Here is an 11,154-nt window from a genome sequence, read left to right as displayed (position 1 = left end):
AAAACAGAAAGGAAAGCTATAATAGGCTAAATTGGAAGGACATTTATAATTCAGAAAACTGGAGACTAAATTAGTAAAAGTCTCTAAAAATCACCAAAAAAAAGAGAGGCAATTATTAAGTCCAAGAAATTATGTGATTAGATTAAACAACATGGCTCAGCTGTGAAAAATATTTACTTAGTGGTAACACTGGACATTATTTAACCAAAACCTATATTGGGAGGTGAGTGAGAGCAGTGGGTAGGTGGAGAGGGAATAAGAGGATGCTGCAGGTTAATAGAGCTGAATTCACATCTTCTATGAGAGCTCCTCTAAAATAGCAAGGAATGGAAGTCTAGGGATGTTGTTTTCAAACAGAAGTAAATAGCAAAACAATTTGCTAAAAAAAAATTAGAAGTGATACCCTTGACGTGTGGGCATTGGGGAAGAGTGGAGTAGAAGCTGGTCAGAAATTTTTGTTATTATAAGCTCAATAGTATTGTTTCAAATCTTAAACTATATATACACATATATAGGCAAAATGTTATAATTATATATACATATGTACTGCTTTAAAAGAGATTGAAATTTAAATTAAAAATTAAAAGTCAATATTAAGTAAATGGTTATACTTTATAAGACTAAAAAGACCAGTTAGACACTGCAGAGTAATCAGAACACATGTAAGTCTAATACGAGATCATTTAACCCACAAAGAAAAGAAAAGGTCCATAGGCCATTGCCTAGAAACAGTGTAAAGTGTGAAAATGTGTAATACCACTGAGACAGTTTCTATCTCTGGCTGGAGTGTTTTAATTGTGTCTCAAATCAGATACACTCTGGAATACTGATAGTTTCAACCAATCAATTTTCACATAAGACTTTGGCCCTTCCTTACACATTAAAAGTGTTAAGCATCTGTTTGCTTATTGTTTGTACAGAAAACTGAATAAAAAAATCAATGAAGTGTCCACAGTCTCTTTGAAGAGTTGGTATACATTGGTGGTCAAAGGCATTTAATCTGCTCCCAAAGGGATAAGCTAACTGGGAAGGGCCAGGGTCAAGGTCATCAGAGGCAGAGGAGCAGCTAATTGCAAGCAAAGGGATGAAATACCTGCCTCTGCCAGTGTTCAGGTGAGAAGACTAGAAAGACAGTGTAAGTGTTCCTATTCCTTTGCTACTTATTAGAAATTCCCAAGAATGTATTTTAAAATATTTATGTTTCTTTCCTAGTTACAAATAGGTTTGCTAACTATAGGTTAACAAAATAGAGAATGTCCAAAAGTATACAAGACAAAATAGATCTATCTTTACTAAAACTTTATGGAGTATTAAAATTATCAGCAGCCTTTCTTAGGATTTTTTTTAAGTCCTGGTACTTGTTTCAATTACATTCTAATAAATTTCTAAGGCAAGAGATTTACCGAAAAAAATGGGAAAAGTTTTTGCTGCAATTCCAGAGACATTTTAATTTCCAAGCTACTCATTAGCAAAAAGAACAACCTTAATATTTGTCAGTATTGTGCTAATATTACAAACCTCAAAAAATTTTTGTAACAATTAGAGATAATTTATGTGGACAGTCAGGCACGTGACAGATGCATGACAATTGTCTTTATTACCACTATCTCTAAAATAGCTTAGACTGCAATCAGGTATAATCTTGAATACACTGTTTCTATCAAGCTCTTTCACAATAAGAAACACTAGTGGACAAGAAAAAAATGCTAAATGTTTTATGGCAACATTAGTGCCAAGAATTAGACAAGAATAAGACCCTTGTTCTAAGGTGTGGTACCATTTGGTGCTATTTACCAAATAATCCCCACTTAGGCCCCTCCTAAGCATGCGTTTGAGAGAGAGAGGGCTTTAAATTATTTTTGGACCATGTGTTATAAGTAGGAAATTGTGTGCATCATCTGGGCCAAGTATTTAATTGAAAAGAAAGATGATCCAAAGCTCTCTTTTCCATCTGGCAGAGTGACCAGCAATGTTCAAAATGGGGGCCACTCTCTCAGCCCATGTCCCTGAGTGACTACAATGTACAGAGCCCTCTGATGACCCATAATTGACATGCAGTCTGAGCAAGAAGTAAAACTTGCTGTAGATTTTTTTTTTTTGCTTATTTGTAACTAGCCTAACCTAACTGATAAATAAAGGAAGGTATTTGTTGTCTAACTAGCAACCCATCGGCTTCTTCCTCTCCCTCTGTCTCTTTCCCTCACTCCCTCTCTCTTGACCTTCCTTGCTCCTCTCTTCTCTTATTTGATCTAAAATAAATAATAATTGTATGGCACTAGGTGCCCAGCTGGTAACATGGTCTCAGGGATGTTATGTGCATGCTAACGAGTACACACAGAAAGACAGTCTGCAGAGAAAATTCACATAGAGATGACACACAAGAGTAACTAAAGTGACAGTTTTGTGGTTCCTTTAAGTTGGGCTGTATTTTCTATATTTTATTTCTAAGAGAAGTCATTTTATTCTCTCAGCAAGCCTTTTCATTATGTAAGTTAGTTTAAATAGGTTTCTGGTCCTTGCAATAAAGAGAACACTAATTACAGATATGGCCAAAATGTTCATTTAGTTTTTATAGTAAAGTAAAAGATACATTTTTCATTTTCACTAATAACTTTATTGATTTGGATATTTTGAGTATGTCAGCTATCTCCCGCGTGGTATAACATTGATTGCTCTCCATCGATGTCTGGATTTGATCGCTATCCACTCCAGCTGGTCTACCCGACGATGGAGCACCATCCAGTGAGAAATCTCCAGCACAAAACTTCACAAACCACTTTTGACACATTCAATCAGTCACAGCACCTTCTCCATACGCTGCACAAATCTTTTATTTTTTTGCATTTCAGTTGTGCTTTTACATTTCTTGAAGTAACAAAGCATAATATATTGAAAATGTTACATATTTTCTTCCATACTCAATATTAAAATGGCTACACGAAAATTCACCAACTTTGATAAGTTCATTTTTAATGTATGCTGATATGACAGCTGTCACAATACAACCTAACAAAATTGATTACAATGAAGATAAAGACAACTAAGCACTACTAGAACCATCTTATAAAAAAAATCCAAATGAACTTTTTGGCCAACCCAATAAAACTGGGCCTTGGACCAGAGCAAGGCACACGGTGCCCAGTACCAGTACAGGTAGAATGTTGTTACAGAGAACAGGGAGAGATTACAGGAATCATCACTTGCTCCACAGCCCAGCAGTTAAGTCAAACAGTGCAGTTGCCAGTGGTACACTCAGCAAGCCCACAGATAAGCCTCCATGAGGATGCAATACCATAAAGAATGTTCATTACCTGTTTGATCAAATAGGAAAGAAACTGCTCATTCTCCAAATTAAACAAATGCTTGCATTCCATGGAGACAATATCTACATAAAATATGTCATCATTGAAAAAATGTACATGAAGAGATCTTAACTCAGGGAGAACACTAGGCCCAATCATAGTTCATCTGGTATGAAGAAGTGCTGCAGGGAAAACTAAAGCACCTGCATGAATATTTGATTACTTAGCCAGGCCTTTTGTCTAGTTTGTCAAATCCCTCGGTTAGAAAGCCCTCTTTCTGACACCAACATAAGAGAACCGGTTTTTCCAATGGATGTTCTTTTGCCCCAAAGAGCGAGCCAGGACTCATTCTCACTGAATGTGTCACCATCTCTTTACCGGAGACGGTTGGTAATTACTGCAGGCCTTTGCTCTGGAGGGGGTCTGCCCCTGCAACTTTCACTGATTTGTTTAACTAGCAATGAAATGTGATTTACATGCCTTTCTCCCAAGGTGGTCTTCTCTAAAAACCACAGCAAAATGATCATCTGCAAGCTGAGCTTGTGGTAAATGAAACCAGGTTTCTTCTTTTCTAAAGTGGAAGGTCTAATCCTACAATCTTGATTGCTTTCCTAATTAAAGACTCCAATCATTGCCACAGTACTCACTGGTGGCAAGAACTCTGTAACTGGTTACATATCTCATCCTCATCATGAACCTCCTCATTTCAATCCAGTACAGAGCAAACTCAAACCCACACTGTTGCAGGTATTGAAAATTTCACTTGAGTTCCATTCCCCTTTCCATTTGTTCTTCTTTCTTCCCACTATATCTTTACCGTTCTTGATATTAGGTCATCAGGAAAATATGGTCATTTCTTTCAATTAAAAAAACCTAGTCCAAAAGATTAGTATCATGTCCTGTGAATAGAATATCTAGAAATAGCAAAACAACCGAGACCCTAAAACACAAGAGATTTTGTTTTCTTGGCTCATTTCTCAAATGTAGGATGAGTCGAGACGAAGAAAGTATGCATCACAAGCAGATTCCCCCCATTTGGCTGGAGAGTAGACAGATAAAATTCTACCAAAAATATGAGTCTAAAAATAAAATGAAAGATGCAGGCAACTCTTTCCAAAAGAAAAAAGCACACAAAAACATAAGTGCATCCCAGAAGACCTCATCTTAAAGATATACTGACTTCCATCTGCCCACACTCTTGATCTTGACCATATGAAACATTAAGATTCCCCTGAAGATATGCCTTGGTCCCAGCCACTATGGCAACTCAAATCTGAGAGGAACAACAGGGGGAAAAAGTTAACTGGAACCTAGATATAGAATTTGGTACTTTGTATTTCACTAGCAAGCACATATTATGCTCCTTTTCAGAAAACAGAAAAGCAAACTGAGGTAGAATAATGGACCTAAGTTTAAACTCAGCCAACAAGGCGGTAAGAAAGAAATAAAGACCCTCTTCCAGCTATATCCTTCTGCTGCTCCTGGTGCTGCTTGTTTGTATGTTCAGTGCAGACCGTTTGTGAAGTGGCAGCTGAGGAGACTCTAGCACTCGCCATGCCCCACAAAAAGCCCAAGAAAGGAGTCAAGACTGAGAACAGTAATCATCAATTTGAAGGTGGCAGGGCAAGATGGTTCTGTGGTGCAGTTTACGATTAAAAGACATATACCACCTAGTAAACTAATGAAAGCCCATTGTGAACAAGAGGGTTTGTCAATGAGGCACATCAGATTCTGATTTGACGGGCAGCCAGCCAATGAAACAGACATACCTGCACAGTTGGACATGGAGGAGAAGACACAATTGATGTGTTCTGGCAGTAGTCAGGAAGTGCCTACTAGAATGGGAACCTGTTACTATACTTCAGAATTCTGCACCTCCAGACCAGGAAAACTTCCCAATTAGAAAGCTGCATTGTACTCAAACAACAATAAATAGATTAATTAATTAATTAATTTACAAGGGGAAGGAAAATAAACTACAGTTTGGTTCCACTGCATCCTGATGACTAGAATATAGTTTTCTCTACCTCTCATTTTCTCTTTCCCCATTCCTTTATTGTACATAAAGTAACTGACGTATGTGCACAAGCATTTGCATTTTTTAACTAAAAGGCCAGTGGCTGTTTAGTTAAAATGACCATCCAATGGAGACAGAATGCAGAAAAATACTGGTTCTGGGAAAATACCCCTTCTCTAATCCTGGCATGCTCATTCAGCTCTTATCTTTATATTTCAGTAAATTATTTTGATCTCATTGTTTAATGAAAAAGAGCAACATAAAAATCTTTGCACAAAAGGAAAAAGGCCTCATGGACAACAGTGTGGTGATTGCTAGGGGATACGAGGGAAATAAAGGAAAACGGAAAAAAATACAATAAAGATTAAAAAAAGAAACCTCAAAAAATAAATAAATAAATCCTTGCATATCTTGTTTGATTGAGGAATTTTAATGTTTTTCATTTATCATTGTAAAACCAAAGTCATCTGGAAAATATGGTCATTTCTTATTATTAAAAAAGCCTAGTCCAAAAGACTAGTATCATGTCCTGTGAATAGAATATCCAGGAATAGAGAAACATCCCAGACCCTGAAATCACAAGACACTTTGTTTTCTTGGCTTGTTTCTCAAATGTAGGATGAGTCAAGACGAGGGAAGTATGCATCACAATCAAGGACAATTTTGTAACTTTTTTGTATGTAGCTGTTACATGTACAGCAATCTGTCTTTAAGTAGGGATAACTTACTCTAGAAGAAATGAATCCTAGATAGTTTTCTTTTCAAGTCAAGTGATTTATTGTTTAAATAAACTTCTTGTTTAAAAAAAGAAAAAGAAAGAGAGGGAGATGCACACAAGCCCTTACTGTGGACTGGATCGTTGCCATCTTTAAAATCCTGTGTGTCACTCAGTTCTGAACCCATCCCAACTTCAAGGAACAAGGTGAAACAGCTACTGCTGAAGAGGATTACAAAGGTGACAGCAAGAGTCACAGCAGTAAAGAGGTCATGATCCACCAGCCCAGCTTGGAGATTAAAGAAGCAGGGAGGGAAAAACCATATTGACTCTCTGCCTACCCCACCCCTATCCCTACCCCAACTCAGGTTTTATTGCTTCACTGAATAGCAATAGCAACATTATTATGCTAACTCAGCTGGTCTAGACAAAAAAAGTCAGTATTTGGTGTTGAATAATGAGGTTCAATTTCTATAATTACTAACTTAGGCAAGAAAGTATCCTCCTACCCATCTTTTCTCAAGAAGGGAGTGCAAGTAAACAGTCATAATTTTATTTTCATTCTCTCCAAATACCTTTACAGTTAGTTATTATACATTCAAAGTTGTTTTTGGTGACAAAAAAATATTGTAAACAAATACACTTGTATCTTAAGATGGAGAAAGTATAACTGCTAACATTACTAATAATATTAAGGTATTCCTCTCTTCATCCTGGTGGGATTCTCACTCTCATCCCCAACAAAGTGCACTAAACCATGCAGCGTGTGATGCATTACTGAAGGCCATGTACAAGCAGGGGTGCAGTGGCACCCCACTTTCAGAGAATATATTGTATTTACTTGTCTTACATTCTAGCCAATTTTCTAGAGAAAACTTTTCTTTTGGGGAACCAATTGCCTAATCTACCCAATATCAATCACAATGAAATTTCATTTGATTGGGCATGGCAGAAATATCAGGAATATTTGACCAGTTTATTTCCAAGTTCTTAATTGCCCATTCATTATACATATATATACATATATATATTTATATAGTTTGTGCGTGTGTGTGTGTGTGTGTGTGCACGTGTGTGTGAAATGGCAGCTTAGGAGACTCCAGCACTCACCATAGTCCACAAAAAGCCCAAGAAAGAAGTCAAGACTGACTTCTGGCCAAGATGGAAGAGTAGGTAGAAACACAGTATCTCCTCACACAACCAACTTTAAGGACAACAAAGATTTAGAAACCCAAGCACAGAAAATTTAACTGTGCCAAAGTCCGACAACAAGGAACCATTCATCCACACCGGTAAGAGGGGTGGAGTCAGCGGCAGGCAGACGGGTCCTGGCCGGAAGAGGCGGTGGCTAGTGACCCAGGAGCTGGGAAAAAATGAGCAAACCCAGGGAGGCACACAGGGCGCTGGCTGACCACGGACACACATTTTCGCACAGATAAACCAGGCAGGTTTACAAACGTACAGTGAGACAGACCGTGTAACCCAGGGCCCCAGTGATGGGAAATAAAGCCTAAAAGCACCTATTGGAAAAACTTTCAGGGGTTGAGGTGCCAGGAGAGGCTCCCAACCTCACAGGAGAGTTCATTGGAGAGACCCACAGAGTCCTAGAATGTAAACAAGCCTACCCACCCAGGAACCAGCACCAGAAGGGCCCAATTTGCTTGTGACAAGTAGCAGAGGGGACCAAAATCTGAGAGAGCGCCCAACAAACACCATCGCTCCTTCTCTGACCCCATCTGCAGTCACAACCCAGCAACTTGGTAGACCCACCCTGGTGAACACCTAAGCCTCTGCCCCTCATATGTAACTGGCACCAACAGACCAAAACATTATGGCTCAAGCAGAAGAACAGCTCAAAGCCCCAGAGCCAATACTTCTAAATGACAAAGAGACAGCCAACCTATCAGATGCACAGTTCAAAATACTGGTGATCAGGATGTTCACAGAACTGGTTGATTTTAGTCACAAATTAGATTAGAAAAATGAAGGTCACACTAAGTGAAATGAAGCAAAATGCACAGGGAACCAATAGTGATGGAAAGGAAACTGGGACTAAAATCAATAGAGTAGACCAAAAGGAAGAAAGAAACAACCAAACAGGAAACAATGAAGAAACAAGAATTCAAAAATATGAGGAGAGACTTAGGAAATTCCAGGACATCTTTAAACGTTCCAACATCTGAATTGTAGGGGTACCAGAAGGGAAAGAGGAAGAGCAACAAGTGGAAAACTTATTTGAACAAATAATAAAGGAGAACTTCCCCATTCTGGCTAGGGAAATAGACTCCCAGGAAGTCCCAGAAGCTCAGAGAGTCCCAAAGAAGGTGGACCCAAGGAGCAACACACCAAGGCAAATCATAATTACTTTATCCAAGATTAAAATGAAGGAGAGTGAGCCTGAGAACCAGACGATCATGGTTTGATTCCCAGTCAGGGCACATGCCTGGGTTGCAGGCCAGTTCCCGGCAGGGGACACACCAGAGGCAGCCATACATTGATATTTCTTTCCCTCTCTCCTTCCCTTTCCCTCTAAAGATAAATAAATAAAATCTTAAAAATAACTAAATAAAATAAAATGAAGGAGAGAATTCTAGAAGCACCGAGAAATAAGGGGACAGTCACCTACAAAGGAGTACCCATCAGACTGTCAGCAGATTTCTCAAAAGAGACCTTACAGGCAAGAAGGGGCTGGAAAGAAGTATTCCAAGTCATGAAAAGCAAGGGCCTACATCCAAGATTGCTCTATCCAGCAAAACTTTTATTTAGAATGGAAAGGCAGATAAAGTGCTTCTCAGATAAGGTCAAGTTCAAAGAGTTCATCATCATCACACCATTATTATATGAAATATTAAAGGGACTTACCTAAGAAAAAGAAGATGAAAAATATGAACAGTGAAAGGACAGCAAACTCACAGTTATTAACAACCACACCTAAAACAAAAGCAAACCAAGAGGACAGCTAGATCAGGAGTGGAACCATAGAAATGAAGAACACATGGAGGGTTAGCAACAGGGGAGTGGGAGGAGGAGAAGGGGGAAGAAGGTACAGAGAATAAGTAGCATAGACAGTAGGTAGAAAATAGATAGGGGGAGGGCAAGAATAGTATGGGAAATATAGAATCTAAAGAACTTAAGATACGTGGTTATAAACTAAGGAGGGGAGAATGGTGGGGGAGGGAGTGTGCGGGTGGAGGGGAATGAAGGGGGGAATAGAACAACTATAATGGTATAATCAATAAAATATATATATAATTTATATATACATATATTTATAATAATTATATATTAATATATATATGCTGGTGATGCAGAAGGCAAAGAAGTTGTACATCTTTTGAACAAAGTAGAAGAAACAATGAAAGAATCGAGTCAGGACATTACTAGGCAGGTGAAGCAGTCACTGCTCACAGTTCAAGGAGGGGCCTTTGGTAGGTACTCCTGGGGCTGATGGCTGCCTGGTTGAATATGACAGAGATGAAGTGGTGCAGGATGAAGATTCACCTTATCAAAACATCAAAATTCTGCACTCGGAGCAGTTTGGAAATATTTTCAAATATCCCTAGTGGAGATGTTAATCTGGCAGAGAGTGATTTGGCATATACGCAGGCCATCATGGGCAAGCAAAGAAGATTACACTGGCAAAGACCTGCCGATTCTGGGAGGCAGAGATGGGGACATTTTATGTGGAATCATCAAATTGAAACCAAAGATGGTCACTGTGGTAGAGATTGACCAAATGATGACTGATGGATGTAAGAAACACATGTGGAAAACGTGTGGTGACATCTCAGACTAAAGGAGATTCCTATCAGGTTCTAGTAGAGGACTGTATTCCAGCACTGAAGAGATACACCAAAGAAGGGAGAGACTTTGATTATGTGACTAGTGATTTGACAGCTGTTCCAATCTCCACATCTCCGGAAGAAGATTCCACATGGAACTTCCTCAGACTGATTCTTGACCTTTCCATGAAAGTACTGAAACAGGATGGGAAATATTTTACCCAAGGGAACTATGTCAACTTCTCAGAAACCCTGTCACCTGATGAAGAACAGCTGGGGCACCTATATTGTCCCGTGGAATTCTCAAAGGAGATCGTCTGGGTCCCTTCATACTTGGAATTGTGTGTATTTTACACTGTTGGGAAGTGAGCTAAACCTTAAGGTCAGTACCCCCTGACCAGGTGTGCTTACAAACAGCCCTCCTGACCATCATATGCTGTCCATGACATCAAAACAAGTCAGGCAATTGATTGTGAATTTCTCCCAAGTTTTCCTTTTTGATCATTATTTTTAATTTTAAATAGCAAATTTAATATGTATATTTTGATGAACTAGGGTGCTGAAGGATGATTAGATGGCATAGCAAAAGCCACTAAAGGCACTGAACCCCTAGAATGTGATTTTCATTACTTTCCCCCCCTGTATGGGCTGGTTTTTATTTTATTTTCATAGACTTTGAATTTTATTTTACTTTCATAGACTTTGAATTTGAATTTACTTTCATAGACTTGAATTTGGAAGAATGAGCATCATTGTTTTGTTCTGGAGGGGTGTTGGGAACCACCCTGCCTGGTTTCAGGAGCTGTAAACCCTGCCCCCATGGCTAAGGCTGAGTGAATGATTTTCAGACCATAAACCACTGAAGAGACAAAGTTTATCTCCCTGGCAGGGGCGCTGCCTCTGCTCCTTTTACTTCCCCCTGCCTGACCCCCAGTGCTTGATCAGTTAGCCAATGACGGGTAAGATTCCCCTAGCAGGGAATGACCTAAGACAGGCATGATCACGTGGAGACCCCAGGGAAAGATTTGGGGGGCTATGGAGAAAGGGGGTGATAGACTCTCGCCCCTCAGCTGTGATGAAGCCTGAGTCTTCATTTCTCCTAATTCCTTGGCTATCTGCCTCCTCTGCCTGACTTAAGCCTGAGACAATGACAGAGGGCGGTGCAGCCCTGAGCTGGAAAGGGAGGACTCCTTGGGTGATCAGGCCTGAGAAAGGAAGTGTAAAATCCTGTGGAGCCTGCTTTGCTAAGAATGCTCTTTGTTAAATGATAAAGGTCCAAGCAGGAAGTGAGTTTGTTTCCCAAACTTTTGTAGCCCTTTAGCTAACAGACCCTGACTC

The 11,154-nt window shown here is 39.3% G+C and overlaps 2 pseudogenes; both read left to right on the top strand.

The window, feature by feature from the left end:
* The first annotated feature begins 4,856 nt into the window (after positions 1-4,856).
* On the top strand, positions 4,857-5,141 carry LOC118977153 (small ubiquitin-related modifier 2-like; annotated as a pseudogene).
* Positions 5,142-9,329: 4,188 nt separating this feature from the next.
* LOC118977137 (spermine synthase-like) lies at positions 9,330-10,197 on the top strand (annotated as a pseudogene).
* Positions 10,198-11,154: the final 957 nt, after the last annotated feature.

The sequence above is a fragment of the Sturnira hondurensis genome, unplaced genomic scaffold, assembly GCF_014824575.4.
Source record: "Sturnira hondurensis isolate 20B ecotype Veracruz unplaced genomic scaffold, ASM1482457v3 Scaffold0021214, whole genome shotgun sequence".
Taxonomy (NCBI): domain Eukaryota; kingdom Metazoa; phylum Chordata; class Mammalia; order Chiroptera; family Phyllostomidae; genus Sturnira; species Sturnira hondurensis.
Note: the sequence above shows the minus strand (reverse complement) of the source record. Positions and strands in the feature narration are given on the sequence as shown.